Source organism: Tachypleus tridentatus, chromosome 9 (genome assembly GCF_004210375.1).
Source record: "Tachypleus tridentatus isolate NWPU-2018 chromosome 9, ASM421037v1, whole genome shotgun sequence".
NCBI classification, from domain to species: Eukaryota; Metazoa; Arthropoda; class Merostomata; order Xiphosura; family Limulidae; genus Tachypleus; species Tachypleus tridentatus.
In genome coordinates this window covers 165,935,307-165,949,654 of record NC_134833.1, presented here as the reverse complement: position 1 = coordinate 165,949,654, position 14,348 = coordinate 165,935,307, and the positions used below count along the sequence as shown (strand labels likewise).

At 33.2% G+C, this 14,348-nt stretch overlaps 1 protein-coding gene across 1 annotated transcript in view; it reads right to left on the bottom strand.

The window, feature by feature from the left end:
* Positions 1-14,348, bottom strand: part of LOC143227570 (uncharacterized) — a 434,192-nt gene that overhangs the window by 104,188 nt on the left and 315,656 nt on the right. The window lies entirely within an intron of this gene.

Sequence of the window (14,348 nt, the reverse complement as noted above, 5' to 3'; positions counted from 1 at the left end):
AATACTATATGATCATATTGTCTACAGCTGAAGTTATCTACTCTGACCCTTTCTGTTGAATCTGATCTTATACTTCCATTTTATGTTTTCATTACTGTTTTACTCCAGGTTGACAATACTATACCATCATATTGTCTACAGCTGAAGTTATCTACTCTGACCCTTTATGTTGAATCTGATCTTATACTTCCATTTTATGTTTTCATTACTGTTTCACTTCAGGTTGACAATACTATACCATCATATTGTCTACAGCTGAAGTTATCTACTCTAACCCTTTCTGTTGAATCTGATCTTATACTTCCATTTTATGTTTTCATTACTGTTTTACTTCAGGTTGACAATACTATACCATCATATTGTCTACAGCTGAAGTTATCTACTCTAACCCTTTCTGTTGAATCTGATCTTATACTTCCATTTTATGTTTTCATTACTGTTTTACTTCAGGTTGACAATACTATACCATCATATTGTCTACAGCTGAAGTTATCTACTCTAACCCTTTCTGTTGAATCTGATCTTATACTTCCATTTTATGTTTTCATTACTGTTTTACTTCAGGTTGACAATACTATACCATCATATTGTCTACAGCTGAAGTTATCTACTCTAACCCTTTCTGTTGAATCTGATCTTATACTTCCATTTTATGTTTTCATTACTGTTTTACTTCAGGTTGACAATACTATACCATCATATTGTCTACAGCTGAAGTTATCTACTCTAACCCTTTCTGTTGAATCTGATCTTATACTTCCATTTTATGTTTTCATTACTGTTTTACTTCAGGTTGACAATACTATACCATCATATTGTCTACAGATGAAGTTATCCACTCTAACCCTTTCTGTTGAATGTGATCTTATACTTCCATTTTATGTTTTCATTACTGTTTTACTTCAGGTTGACAATACTATACCATCATATTGTCTACAGATGAAGTTATCCACTCTAACCCTTTCTGTTGAATGTGATCTTATACTTCCATTTTATGTTTTCATTACTGTTTTACTTCAGGTTGACAATACTATACCATCATATTGTCTACAGATGAAGTTATCCACTCTAACCCTTTCTGTTGAATGTGATCTTATACTTCCATTTTATGTTTTCATTACTGTTTTACTCCAGGTTGACAATACTATACCATCATATTGTCTACAGCTGAAGTTATCTACTCTAACCCTTTCTGTTGAATGTGATCTTATACTTCCATTTTATGTTTTCATTACTGTTTTACTCCAGGTTGACAATACTATACCATCATATTGTCTACAGCTGAAGTTATCTACTCTAACCCTTTCTGTTGAATCTGATCTTATACTTCCATTTTATGTTTTCATTACTGTTTTACTCCAGGTTGACAATACTATACCATCATATTGTCTACAGCTGAAGTTATCTACTCTAACCCTTTCTGTTGAATCTGATCTTATACTTCCATTTTATGTTTTCATTACTGTTTTACTCCAGGTTGACAATACTATACCATCATATTGTCTACAGCTGAAGTTATCTACTCTAACCCTTTCTGTTGAATCTGATCTTATACTTCCATTTTATGTTTTCATTACTGTTTTACTTCAGGTTGACAATACTATACCATCATATTGTCTACAGCTGAAGTTATCTACTCTAACCCTTTCTGTTGAATCTGATCTTATACTTCCATTTTATGTTTTCATTACTGTTTTACTTCAGGTTGACAATACTATACCATCATATTGTCTACAGCTGAAGTTATCTACTCTAACCCTTTCTGTTGAATCTGATCTTATACTTCCATTTTATGTTTTCATTACTGTTTTACACCAGGTTGACAATACTATACCATCATATTGTCTACAGCTGAAGTTATCTACTCTAACCCTTTCTGTTGAATCTGATCTTATACTTCCATTTTATGTTTTCATTACTGTTTTACACCAGGTTGACAATACTATACCATCATATTGTCTACAGCTGAAGTTATCTACTCTAACCCTTTCTGTTGAATCTGATCTTATACTTCCATTTTATGTTTTCATTACTGTTTTACTCCAGGTTGACAATACTATACCATCATATTGTCTACAGCTGAAGTTATCTACTCTAACCCTTTCTGTTGAATCTGATCTTATACTTCCATTTTATGTTTTCATTACTGTTTTACTCCAGGTTGACAATACTATACCATCATATTGTCTACAGCTGAAGTTATCTACTCTAACCCTTTCTGTTGAATCTGATCTTATACTTCCATTTTATGTTTTCATTACTGTTTTACTCCAGGTTGACAATACTATACCATCATATTGTCTACAGCTGAAGTTATATACTCTAACCCTTTCTGTTGAATCTGATCTTATACTTCCATTTTATGTTTTCATTACTGTTTTACTCCAGGTTGACAATACTATACCATCATATTGTCTACAGCTGAAGTTATCTACTCTAACCCTTTCTGTTGAATCTGATCTTATACTTCCATTTTATGTTTTCATTACTGTTTTACTCCAGGTTGACAATACTATACCATCATATTGTCTACAGCTGAAGTTATCTACTCTAACCCTTTCTGTTGAATCTGATCTTATACTTCCATTTTATGTTTTCATTACTGTTTTACTCCAGGTTGACAATACTATACCATCATATTGTCTACAGCTGAAGTTATCTACTCTAACCCTTTCTGTTGAATGTGATCTTATACTTCCATTTTATGTTTTCATTACTGTTTTACTTCAGGTTGACAATACTATACCATCATATTGTCTACAGCTGAAGTTATCTACTCTAACCCTTTCTGTTGAATGTCATCTTATACTTCCATTTTATGTTTTCATTACTGTTTTACTTCAGGTTGACAATACTATACAATCATATTGTCTACAGCTGAAGTTATCTACTCTAATCCCTTTCTGTTGAATCTGATCTTATACTTCCATTTTATGTTTTCATTACTGTTTTACTTCAGGTTGACAATACTATACCATCATATTGTCTACAGCTGAAGTTATCTACTCTAACCCTTTCTGTTGAATCTGATCTTATACTTCCATTTTATGTTTTCATTACTGTTTTACTCCAGGTTGACAATACTATACCATCATATTGTCTACAGCTGAAGTTATCTACTCTAACCCTTTCTGTTGAATCTGATCTTATACTTCCATTTTATGTTTTCATTACTGTTTTACTTCAGGTTGACAATACTATACCATCATATTGTCTACAGATGAAGTTATCCACTCTAACCCTTTCTGTTGAATGTGATCTTATACTTCCATTTTATGTTTTCATTACTGTTTTACTTCAGGTTGACAATACTATACCATCATATTGTCTACAGCTGAAGTTATCTACTCTAACCCTTTCTGTTGAATGTGATCTTATACTTCCATTTTATGTTTTCATTACTGTTTTACTCCAGGTTGACAATACTATACCATCATATTGTCTACAGCTGAAGTTATCTACTCTAACCCTTTCTGTTGAATGTGATCTTATACTTCCATTTTATGTTTTCATTACTGTTTTACTCCAGGTTGACAATACTATACCATCATATTGTCTACAGCTGAAGTTATCTACTCTAACCCTTTCTGTTGAATCTGATCTTATACTTCCATTTTATGTTTTCATTACTGTTTTACTCCAGGTTGACAATACTATACCATCATATTGTCTACAGCTGAAGTTATCTACTCTAACCCTTTCTGTTGAATCTGATCTTATACTTCCATTTTATGTTTTCATTACTGTTTTACTCCAGGTTGACAATACTATACCATCATATTGTCTACAGCTGAAGTTATCTACTCTAACCCTTTCTGTTGAATCTGATCTTATACTTCCATTTTATGTTTTCATTACTGTTTTACTCCAGGTTGACAATACTATACCATCATATTGTCTACAGCTGAAGTTATCTACTCTAACCCTTTCTGTTGAATCTGATCTTATACTTCCATTTTATGTTTTCATTACTGTTTTACTCCAGGTTGACAATACTATACCATCATATTGTCTACAGCTGAAGTTATCTACTCTAACCCTTTCTGTTGAATCTGATCTTATACTTCCATTTTATGTTTTCTTTACTGTTTTACACCAAGTTGACAATACTATACCATCATATTGTCTACAGCTGAAGTTATATACTCTGACCCTTTCTGTTGAATCTGATCTTATACTTCCATTTTATGTTTTCATTACTGTTTTACTCCAGGTTGACAATTCTATACCATCATATTGTCTACAGCTGAAGTTATCTACTCTAACCCTTTCTGTTGAATCTGATCTTATACTTCCATTTTATGTTTTCATTACTGTTTTACTCCAGGTTGACAATACTATACCATCATATTGTCTACAGCTGAAGTTATCTACTCTAACCCTTTCTGTTGAATGTCATCTTATACTTCCATTTTATGTTTTCATTACTGTTTTACTCCAGGTTGACAATACTATACCATCATATTGTCTACAGCTGAAGTTATCTACTCTAACCCTTTCTGTTGAATCTGATCTTATACTTCCATTTTATGTTTTCATTACTGTTTTACTCCAGGTTGACAATACTATACCATCATATTGTCTACAGCTGAAGTTATCTACTCTAACCCTTTCTGTTGAATCTGATCTTATACTTCCATTTTATGTTTTCATTACTGTTTTACTCCAGGTTGACAATACTATACCATCATATTGTCTACAGCTGAAGTTATCTACTCTAACCCTTTCTGTTGAATGTCATCTTATACTTCCATTTTATGTTTTCATTACTGTTTTACTCCAGGTTGACAATACTATACCATCATATTGTCTACAGCTGAAATTATCTACTCTAACCCTTTCTGTTGAATCTGATCTTATATTTCCATTTTATGTTTTTATCACTGTTTTACTTCAGGTTGACAATACTATACCATCATATTGTCTACAGCTGAAGTTATCTACTCTAACCCTTTCTGTTGAATCTGATCTTATACTTCCATTTTATGTTTTCATTACTGTTTTACTTTAGGTTGACAATACTATACCATCATATTGTCTACAGCTGAAGTTATCTACTCTAACCCTTTCTGTTGAATCTGATCTTATACTTCCATTTTATGTTTTCATTACTGTTTTACTCCAGGTTGACAATACTATACCATCATATTGTCTACAGCTGAAGTTATCTATTCTTACCCTTTTTGCTGAATGTTATGTTATATTTCCATTTTATGTTTTTATCACTGTTTTATTTCTGGTTGACAATACTATACCATCATATTGTCTACAGCTGAAGTTATCTACTCTAACTTTCTTACCCTCAGTCCTGATAACTGGAAATCTTAATTGCTTTCATTTTTTGTTTTCTGTGGAGATCTAGATAACAGGACACTTATTGGTAACACATTCTGTACAGTCACTATTCATACGGTCCACGAGTCATTTGTCTTCACTAACCACGCTTTCCCCGCTAGTACAGCGGTGAGTCTACAGGGGTATACAATGCTGAAATAAGGGGTTTGATCACCCCAGTGGACTCAGCAGAAAACCCAGTGTGGCTTTACTATAAGAAAACACACACTTTCCCCTCCAGCGTTGGCTAGTCCGCCATGGTTGCTCCTTCGTTGTCCACTGAAATCAACGGGTGATGTTTGCCCTGACATAGTGAATTTGGTTACTTAGAATTTCAGATCGATGAATTTGCCTTTCCTCCTGAAGCACGCTTCACTCTTCAGGGACCCATCTTTTGTTGGTCAATGGTAGTCTATCTTTTGCCTAAACTTGACGTTAGTTCTTACTCGTTTTATCATTTCCCTTTATATCCTTGTTAACTGCATTGCATCTTGCGGATTCTTTCTGATATTTAAATTCACTCACAAGAAATCAAATGAGAATGTTAAGTTAGTTTTTACTGTGAAATAGAACCGTAGTGTGACTGGTCATACTTGTGCTGAATATTCCGATAATTTTTCTTTAAAACAATTTGATGTACATGCAGTCATGGAAAGCGTATTTTGTCACTTCTACTTCCGACAGTATGGGTATTTATTTGTTTTATTAACTTTTGTCTGTTTAATCTGTCTCTTGTGCTTATTATGTTATGTGCTATTCATTAATTCAGGTCCCTTATTTTAGTTTGACCACGTAGTTAAGGCATTCGACTCGTAATCAGAGGGTTGTGGGTTCGAACCCCCGTCACACCACACATGCGTGCTTTTTCAGCCGTGTGGGCGTTATAATGTAACAGTCAATCCCACTATTCGTTGGTTAAAAAGTAGCTAAGAGTGGGGGTGGTGGTAATGACTAGCTTCCTTCCCTCTAATCTTACACTGCTAAATTAGGGACGGCTTGCGCAGATAGCCCTCGTATAGCTTTGTGCAAAATTCAAACCAACTCTTTTAGTTTTTATTTACCTATTGCTTGTTGTGGTCCATGTTATTTTCCAGTTTATATGTGGGTTTTCTATTACTATTTTTGCTTTTGTCTTCTGGTTTATGAGTTCACAATGTTGTCATGTTGAATTTAATTTTGGGGTTTTCGTAACTCCTTTGTTATTTATATTGTTTTATTCAGATTTGCCTGTAGTGCTTCTGGCTTTATTTTACTTAAGAAGTGTAGTTATAAAACAAAACACAGATGTGTTCAGACCCCATCATTGTACGTATATTGTGGATGGTAATTGCTGTTATTTGATAAACCTAAACCTCTTTCGTTAATCGGGAAACTGACCACTTATAATTCCAAATGAAACTTTAATCTATTTTGTTTATTTTTTACATTCTGTCTCACTAGAAGGTTCTGTATGTTAATGTAGATAAACTGTTTCTTTATATTAAACACAGGTTTTATTTTCAGTTTTCTACATTTCTTCATTAATTTTCTGCTGACAGTTATAACTGGTAACGTCGTAATGGGATTTTTGGTCTTACTGATATTTGAATATTGAATCTTTGGTTTTTAGTGCTAGAGTTATGTCATCAGTATGCGCAAGGCATTTTTGCTGAGTGGCGTATTTCCCTGGAATATGAATTGCAATAATTTCTGGGTCTGAATTAACACTACTTAGGAAACACTCAACAGCTAACACATAAAAATGTCTTACTCCTGTTTCTATTCAGAGAGAGAGTAGGTTTTATTTTTACACTTTCTGTGTAAATGGTCTGTTCCACACTTCTTACACCCTTTTTCATATTAACTGGGCGAGTAACTTATTTCATTGCATCTGTCACAGAGTTTTGTAGCTCAATCTGCCTGGAACTGACCAACGTGCAATAAATTATGAATCAGGTGTTGACATGTTTATCTGTTACCTCCTTGCCCCATTGAAGACCTTGCTATTTAAATATATCTGCCTTATTATGCTTAGAACTTTACAGTAGCTCTACAGAGAAGTTGCCACACATTCATGAGGTATTTCCTGGAAAAGTTTCCTAATTCTCACTACTAATACATAGGTACCCTCAGGAGTATACTTATATTTTATGCCCTTACAGATGCAGTGACCTATTCCTAGCTCGTTAACCATTATGTTGAACGAATAAAACAAACAGTTTAGTGGTTGAAGACATCAAAACTTTGTTCTGCCACTTTTATTACATCACGAGGGAACGAACGCTCAGGAATCTCGGTAAATACCGAGTTTCTCCTATTTATATCTTGTACTATTTTAGCACCTTTGCCCTAGTCAACTTTCTTTATTCCTAGTTATATCTTACCTAACTAGTTTAAGAACAAATTGAAATTCTTACCTCTTAGATTTCGGATATTCATGAGTACAATAAGATATTTGCTTGCCAGTTAAAGTATAATTTAGCTTTTCTGCACCATATTATGTACTAGCATACTCTCAGACTTCTCATAGATTGCGAGTCGAGTTCTCTAACCACCTGGCTGTGCCTGACCACCAAATAAACGGAATCAAATGGAATATTTCTTCTATGACAATTCTTACACAAGTGAAGACTGAAATAAAATGCATTGCTGGCAAAAATATTTTGGGTTCTGATGCAGTGGGTGCAGCAGACAATAGTGTGTTTGGATTCACCACGTTACCACTGGAATTGATTTCATGGGATGTCACTGTTCCTTGTAATTTTTCCAAGTGCAAGAAAAAACTGCTGCTAAAGTGATCACTTTTTAATATATTTTTCAGGACATGATAAGATACTGACATTTAGGCATGATAGAGCTTGTTCTTCTCATTAATATGCTGTCAGTAAACTTACTTTTAAAGAAGTTTGTATTAAGTATATACAAGTGTCTGAAGATCGAAAAGTCTTCTACGGTAGGTGTCTGTGACTTATTAGCGATAAATTCAGAAATAAATGACCAGCATGTACTCCATTAGTTTAACAATAATATATTCAAAACAAGTTAACTTCTGTACAATGCATTATGTACATAGTTGTATCTTATGTACAATTAGGTCTCTTGTTTTAGTCAAACGTCCACTTACATTGATTCAATTACTATACAGTTCAATTGAGAAGCCGAACTATTTTTCTATATTCTCACCAAATTACTATCAAATATAATTCACTTACTCCAGCTTCTGATTTACTGCAGTTATATCCTGAACTTACGTACTCGTCTGCTGCTCTTTTCTCTTTCTTTTGTATTTAGGTCTACTTCCAAGTAATTGTCTACTTTTTGACAGAGTCCACGCATACAAGTTCAATTACTTTATAACTCACTTTGACGAAATAAACTATGTATCTCCTATAAAATTGTTAATGTTATTATAATGTATTTCTCATTATGCTCTTCACTCCCACAACAGTTTGGTTTGGTTTGAATTTTGCGCATGGCTACACAAGGGCTGTCTGCGCTAGCCATCACTAATTTAGCAGTGCAATGCTTGAGAGAAGGCAGCTAGTCTTCACCATCCATCACCAACTCTTGGGCTACTATTTTACCAACGAATAGTGGGATTGACTGTCACATTATAATGCCCGCACGGCTGAAAAGGCGAGCATGTTTGGTGCAACGAAGATTCGAACCCGCGGCCCTCAGATTACGAGTCCCACAACAATAAACTTTAACCTTTCCTCGGCTGAAATTCTACTTCTCGTGACTTCAGTTTCTCATCTGCTGTTACCACTCATTGTACACTATTTATATATTTATCATATAATCATCCACTCAATTTCTAGACATCTTTTTATTCTTGAAATCAACAAATTTCACGCGATAGTTGCTAGTCTGAACATCAACGAATTATAAACAAATTACAATCCTTATCAAGTTACTTAACTAATCTTGTCACAACATCTACAATTCTTACCAAGTTACCTAACTAAACTTGTCACAACATCTACAATTCTTACCAAGTTACCTAACTAAACTTGTCACAACATCTACAATTCTTATCAAGTTACTTAACTAATCTTGTCACAACATCTACAATTCTTACCAAGTTACCTAACTAAACTTGTCACAACATCTACAATTCTTACCAAGTTACCTAACTAAACTTGTCATAACATCTACAATTCTTACTAAGTTACCTAACTAAACTTGTCACAACATCTACAATTCTTACCAAGTTACCTAACTAAACTTGTCACAACATCTACAATTCTTACCAAGTTACCTAACTAAACTTGTCATAACATCTACAATTCTTACCAAGTTACCTAACTAAACTTGTCACAACATCTACAATTCTTACCAAGTTACCTAACTAAACTTGTCACAACATCTACAATTCTTACCAAGTTACCTAACTAAACTTGTCACAACATCTACAATTCCTACCAAGTTACCTAACTAAACTTGTCACAACATCTACAATTCTACCAAGTTACCTAACTAAACTTGTCACAACATCTACAATTCTTACCAAGTTACCTAACTAAACTTGTCACAACATCTACAATTCTTACCAAGGTACCTAACTATAAACTTGTCACAACATCTACAATTCTTTCCAAGTTACCTAACTAAACTTGTCATAACATCTACAATTCTTACCAAGTTACCTAACTAAACTTGTCATAACATCTACAATTCTTACCAAGTTACCTAACTAAACTTGTCATAACATCTACAATTCTTACCAAGTTACCTAACTAAACTTGTCACAACATCTACAATTCCTATCAAGTTACCTAACTAAACTTGTCACAACATCTACAATTCCTATCAAGTTACCTAACTAAACTTGTCATAACATCTACAATTCTTACAAGTTACCTAACTAAACTTGTCACAACATCTACAATTCTTACCAAGTTACCTAACTAAACTTGTCACACATCTACAATTCCTATCAAGTTACCTAACTAAACTTGTCACAACATCTACAATTCTTACCAAGTTACCTAACTAAACTTGTCACAACATCTACAATTCCTATCAAGTTACCTAACTAAACTTGTCACATCATCTACAATTCCCAAGTTACCTAACTAAACTTGTCACAACATCTACAATTCTTATCAAGTTACCTAACTAAACTTGTCACAACATCTACAATTCCTATCAAGTTACCTAACTAAACTTGTCATAACATCTACAATTCCTATCAAGTTACCTAACTAAACTTGTCATAACATCTACAATTCCTATCAAGTTACCTAACTAAACTTGTCACAACATCTACAATTCCTATCAAGTTACCTAACTAAACTTGTCACATCTACAATTCCTATCAAGTTACCTAACTAAACTTGTCACAACATCTACAATTCCTATCAAGTTACCTAACTAAACTTGTCATAACATCTACAATTCCTACCAAGTTACCTAACTAAACTTGTCACAACATCTACAATTCCTATCAAGTTACCTAACTAAACTTGTCACATCTACAATTCCTATCAAGTTACCTAACTAAACTTGTCACAACATCTACAATTCCTATCAAGTTACCTAACTAAACTTGTCACAACATCTACAATTCCTATCAAGTTACCTAACTAAACTTGTTACAACATCTACAATTCCTATCAAGTTACCTAACTAAACTTGTCACATCTACAATTCCTACTGTTACCTAACTAAACTTGTCACAACATCTACAATTCCTATCCAAGTTACCTAACTAAACTTGTCACAACATCTACAATTCCTTACCAAGTTACCTAACTAAACTTGTCATAACATCTACAATTCCTATCAAGTTACCTAACTAAACTTGTCACAACATCTACAATTCCTATCAAGTTACCTAACTAAACTTGTCACATCTACAATTCCTACTGTTACCTAACTAAACTTGTCACAACATCTACAATTCCTATCAAGTTACCTAACTAAACTTGTCATAACATCTACAATTCTTACCAAGTTACCTAACTAAACTTGTCACAACATCTACAATTCTTACCAAGTTACCTAACTAAACTTGTCACAACATCTACAATTCTTACCAAGTTACCTAACTAAACTTGTCACAACATCTACAATTCCTATCAAGTTACCTAACTAAACTTGTCACAACATCTACAATTCCTATCAAGTTACCTAACTAAACTTGTCACAACATCTACAATTTTACCAAGTTACCTAACTAAACTTGTCATAACATCTACAATTCTTACCAAGTTACCTAACTAAACTTGTCACAACATCTACAATTCTTACCAAGTTACCTAACTAAACTTGTCATAACATCTACAATTCCTACCAAGTTACCTAACTAAACTTGTCACAACATCTACAATTCCTATCAAGTTACCTAACTAAACTTGTCACATCTACAATTCCTATCAAGTTACCTAACTAAACTTGTCACAACATCTACAATTCCTATCAAGTTACCTAACTAAACTTGTTACAACATCTACAATTCCTATCAAGTTACCTAACTAAACTTGTCACAACATCTACAATTCTATCAAGTTACCTAACTAAACTTGTCATAACATCTACAATTCTTACCAAGTTACCTAACTAAACTTGTCACAACATCTACAATTCTTACCAAGTTACCTAACTAAACTTGTCACAACATCTACAATTCTTACCAAGTTACCTAACTAAACTTGTCATAACATCTACAATTCCTATCAAGTTACCTAACTAAACTTGTCACAACATCTACAATTCTACTGTTACCTAACTAAACTTGTCACAACATCTACAATTCCTATCAAGTTACCTAACTAAACTTGTCACAACATCTACAATTCCTATCAAGTTACCTAACTAAACTTGTCACAACATCTACAATTCCTATCAAGTTACCTAACTAAACTTGTCATAACATCTACAATTCTTATCAAGTTACCTAACTAAACTTGTCACAACATCTACAATTCCTATCAAGTTACCTAACTAAACTTGTTACAACATCTACAATTCCTATCAAGTTACCTAACTAAACTTGTCACAACATCTACAATTCCTATCAAGTTACCTAACTAAACTTGTCATAACATCTACAATTCTTACCAAGTTACCTAACTAAACTTGTCACAACATCTACAATTCTTACCAAGTTACCTAACTAAACTTGTCACAACATCTACAATTCTTACCAAGTTACCTAACTAAACTTGTCATAACATCTACAATTCCTATCAAGTTACCTAACTAAACTTGTCACAACATCTATAATTCCTAATAAGTTACCTAACTAAACTTGTCACAACATCTACAATTCTATCAAGTTACCTAACTAAACTTGTCACAACATCTACAATTCTATACCAAGTTACCTAACTAAACTTGTCACAACATCTACAATTCCTATCAAGTTACCTAACTAAACTTGTCATAACATCTACAATTCTTACCAAGTTACCTAACTAAACTTGTCACAACATCTACAATTCTTACCAAGTTACCTAACTAAACTTGTCACAACATCTACAATTCCTATCAAGTTACCTAACTAAACTTGTCACAACATCTACAATTCCTACTCAAGTTACCTAACTAAACTTGTCACATCTACAATTCCTATCAAGTTACCTAACTAAACTTGTCACAACATCTACAATTCCTATCAAGTTACCTAACTAAACTTGTCACAACATCTACAATTCCTATCAAGTTACCTAACTAAACTTGTCACATCTACAATTCCTATCAAGTTACCTAACTAAACTTGTCACAACATCTACAATTCCTATCAAGTTACCTAACTAAACTTGTTACAACATCTACAATTCCTATCAAGTTACCTAACTAAACTTGTCACATCTACAATTCCTATCAAGTTACCTAACTAAACTTGTCATAACATCTACAATTCCTATCAAGTTACCTAACTAAACTTGTCATAACATCTACAATTCTTACCAAGTTACCTAACTAAACTTGTCACAACATCTACAATTCCTATCAAGTTACCTAACTAAACTTGTCACATCTACAATTCCTATCAAGTTACCTAACTAAACTTGTCACAACATCTACAATTCTTACCAAGTTACCTAACTAAACTTGTCACAACATCTACAATTCCTATCAAGTTACCTAACTAAACTTGTCACAATATCTACAATTCCTATCAAGTTACCTAACTAAACTTGTCACAACATCTACAATTCTTACCAAGTTACCTAACTAAACTTGTCACAACATCTACAATTCTTACCAAGTTACCTAACTAAACTTGTCACAACATCTACAATTCTTACCAAGTTACCTAACTAAACTTGTCACAACATCTACAATTCTTACCAAGTTACCTTACTAAACTTGTCACATCTACAATTCTTACCAAGTTACCTAACTAAACTTGTCACAACATCTACAATTTCTATCAAGTTACCTAACTAAACTTGTCACATCTACAATTCTTACCAAGTTACCTAACTAAACTTGTCACAACATCTACAATTCTTACCAAGTTACCTAACTAAACTTGTCACAACATCTACAATTCTTACCAAGTTACCTAACTAAACTTGTCACAACATCTACTTCGATATATTGCTCTTGATTCTCGTGTTATGAAAAGAGACAAAGATAAAATCATGAAATATTCACTCGATAAATCAATCATTCAATAATATTTAAACAAAGCAGTTATTCATGTCATGTCGATCCACAAAAATGATTGTGTTTAATATACACGACTGTTCAGCTGAAGAGTATTTTTAGTTTATTTAATGTTTCGATATTTAATTATTATTTAGTTTTCATAACAGCTTGGTTTAACGTTTGTTATTTTAACAGCGGTACTTATGACAGGTTTCGTTATTTAACTCTGTGACATTGACATGTCAAGGTAGTTAGGGTGCTCGATTGCGAGAGTCGCAGTTTCGAATTCCTGTCACACGCCCTTTCGCCGTTTCAACAATGGGAGCGTTATAATGTTAAGGTCAATCCCACTGTTCGTTGATAAAAGAATAACTCAAGAGTCTGCAGTGGGTGATGGTGGCTAGCTGCCTTCCTCTTGTTTTACACTTTAG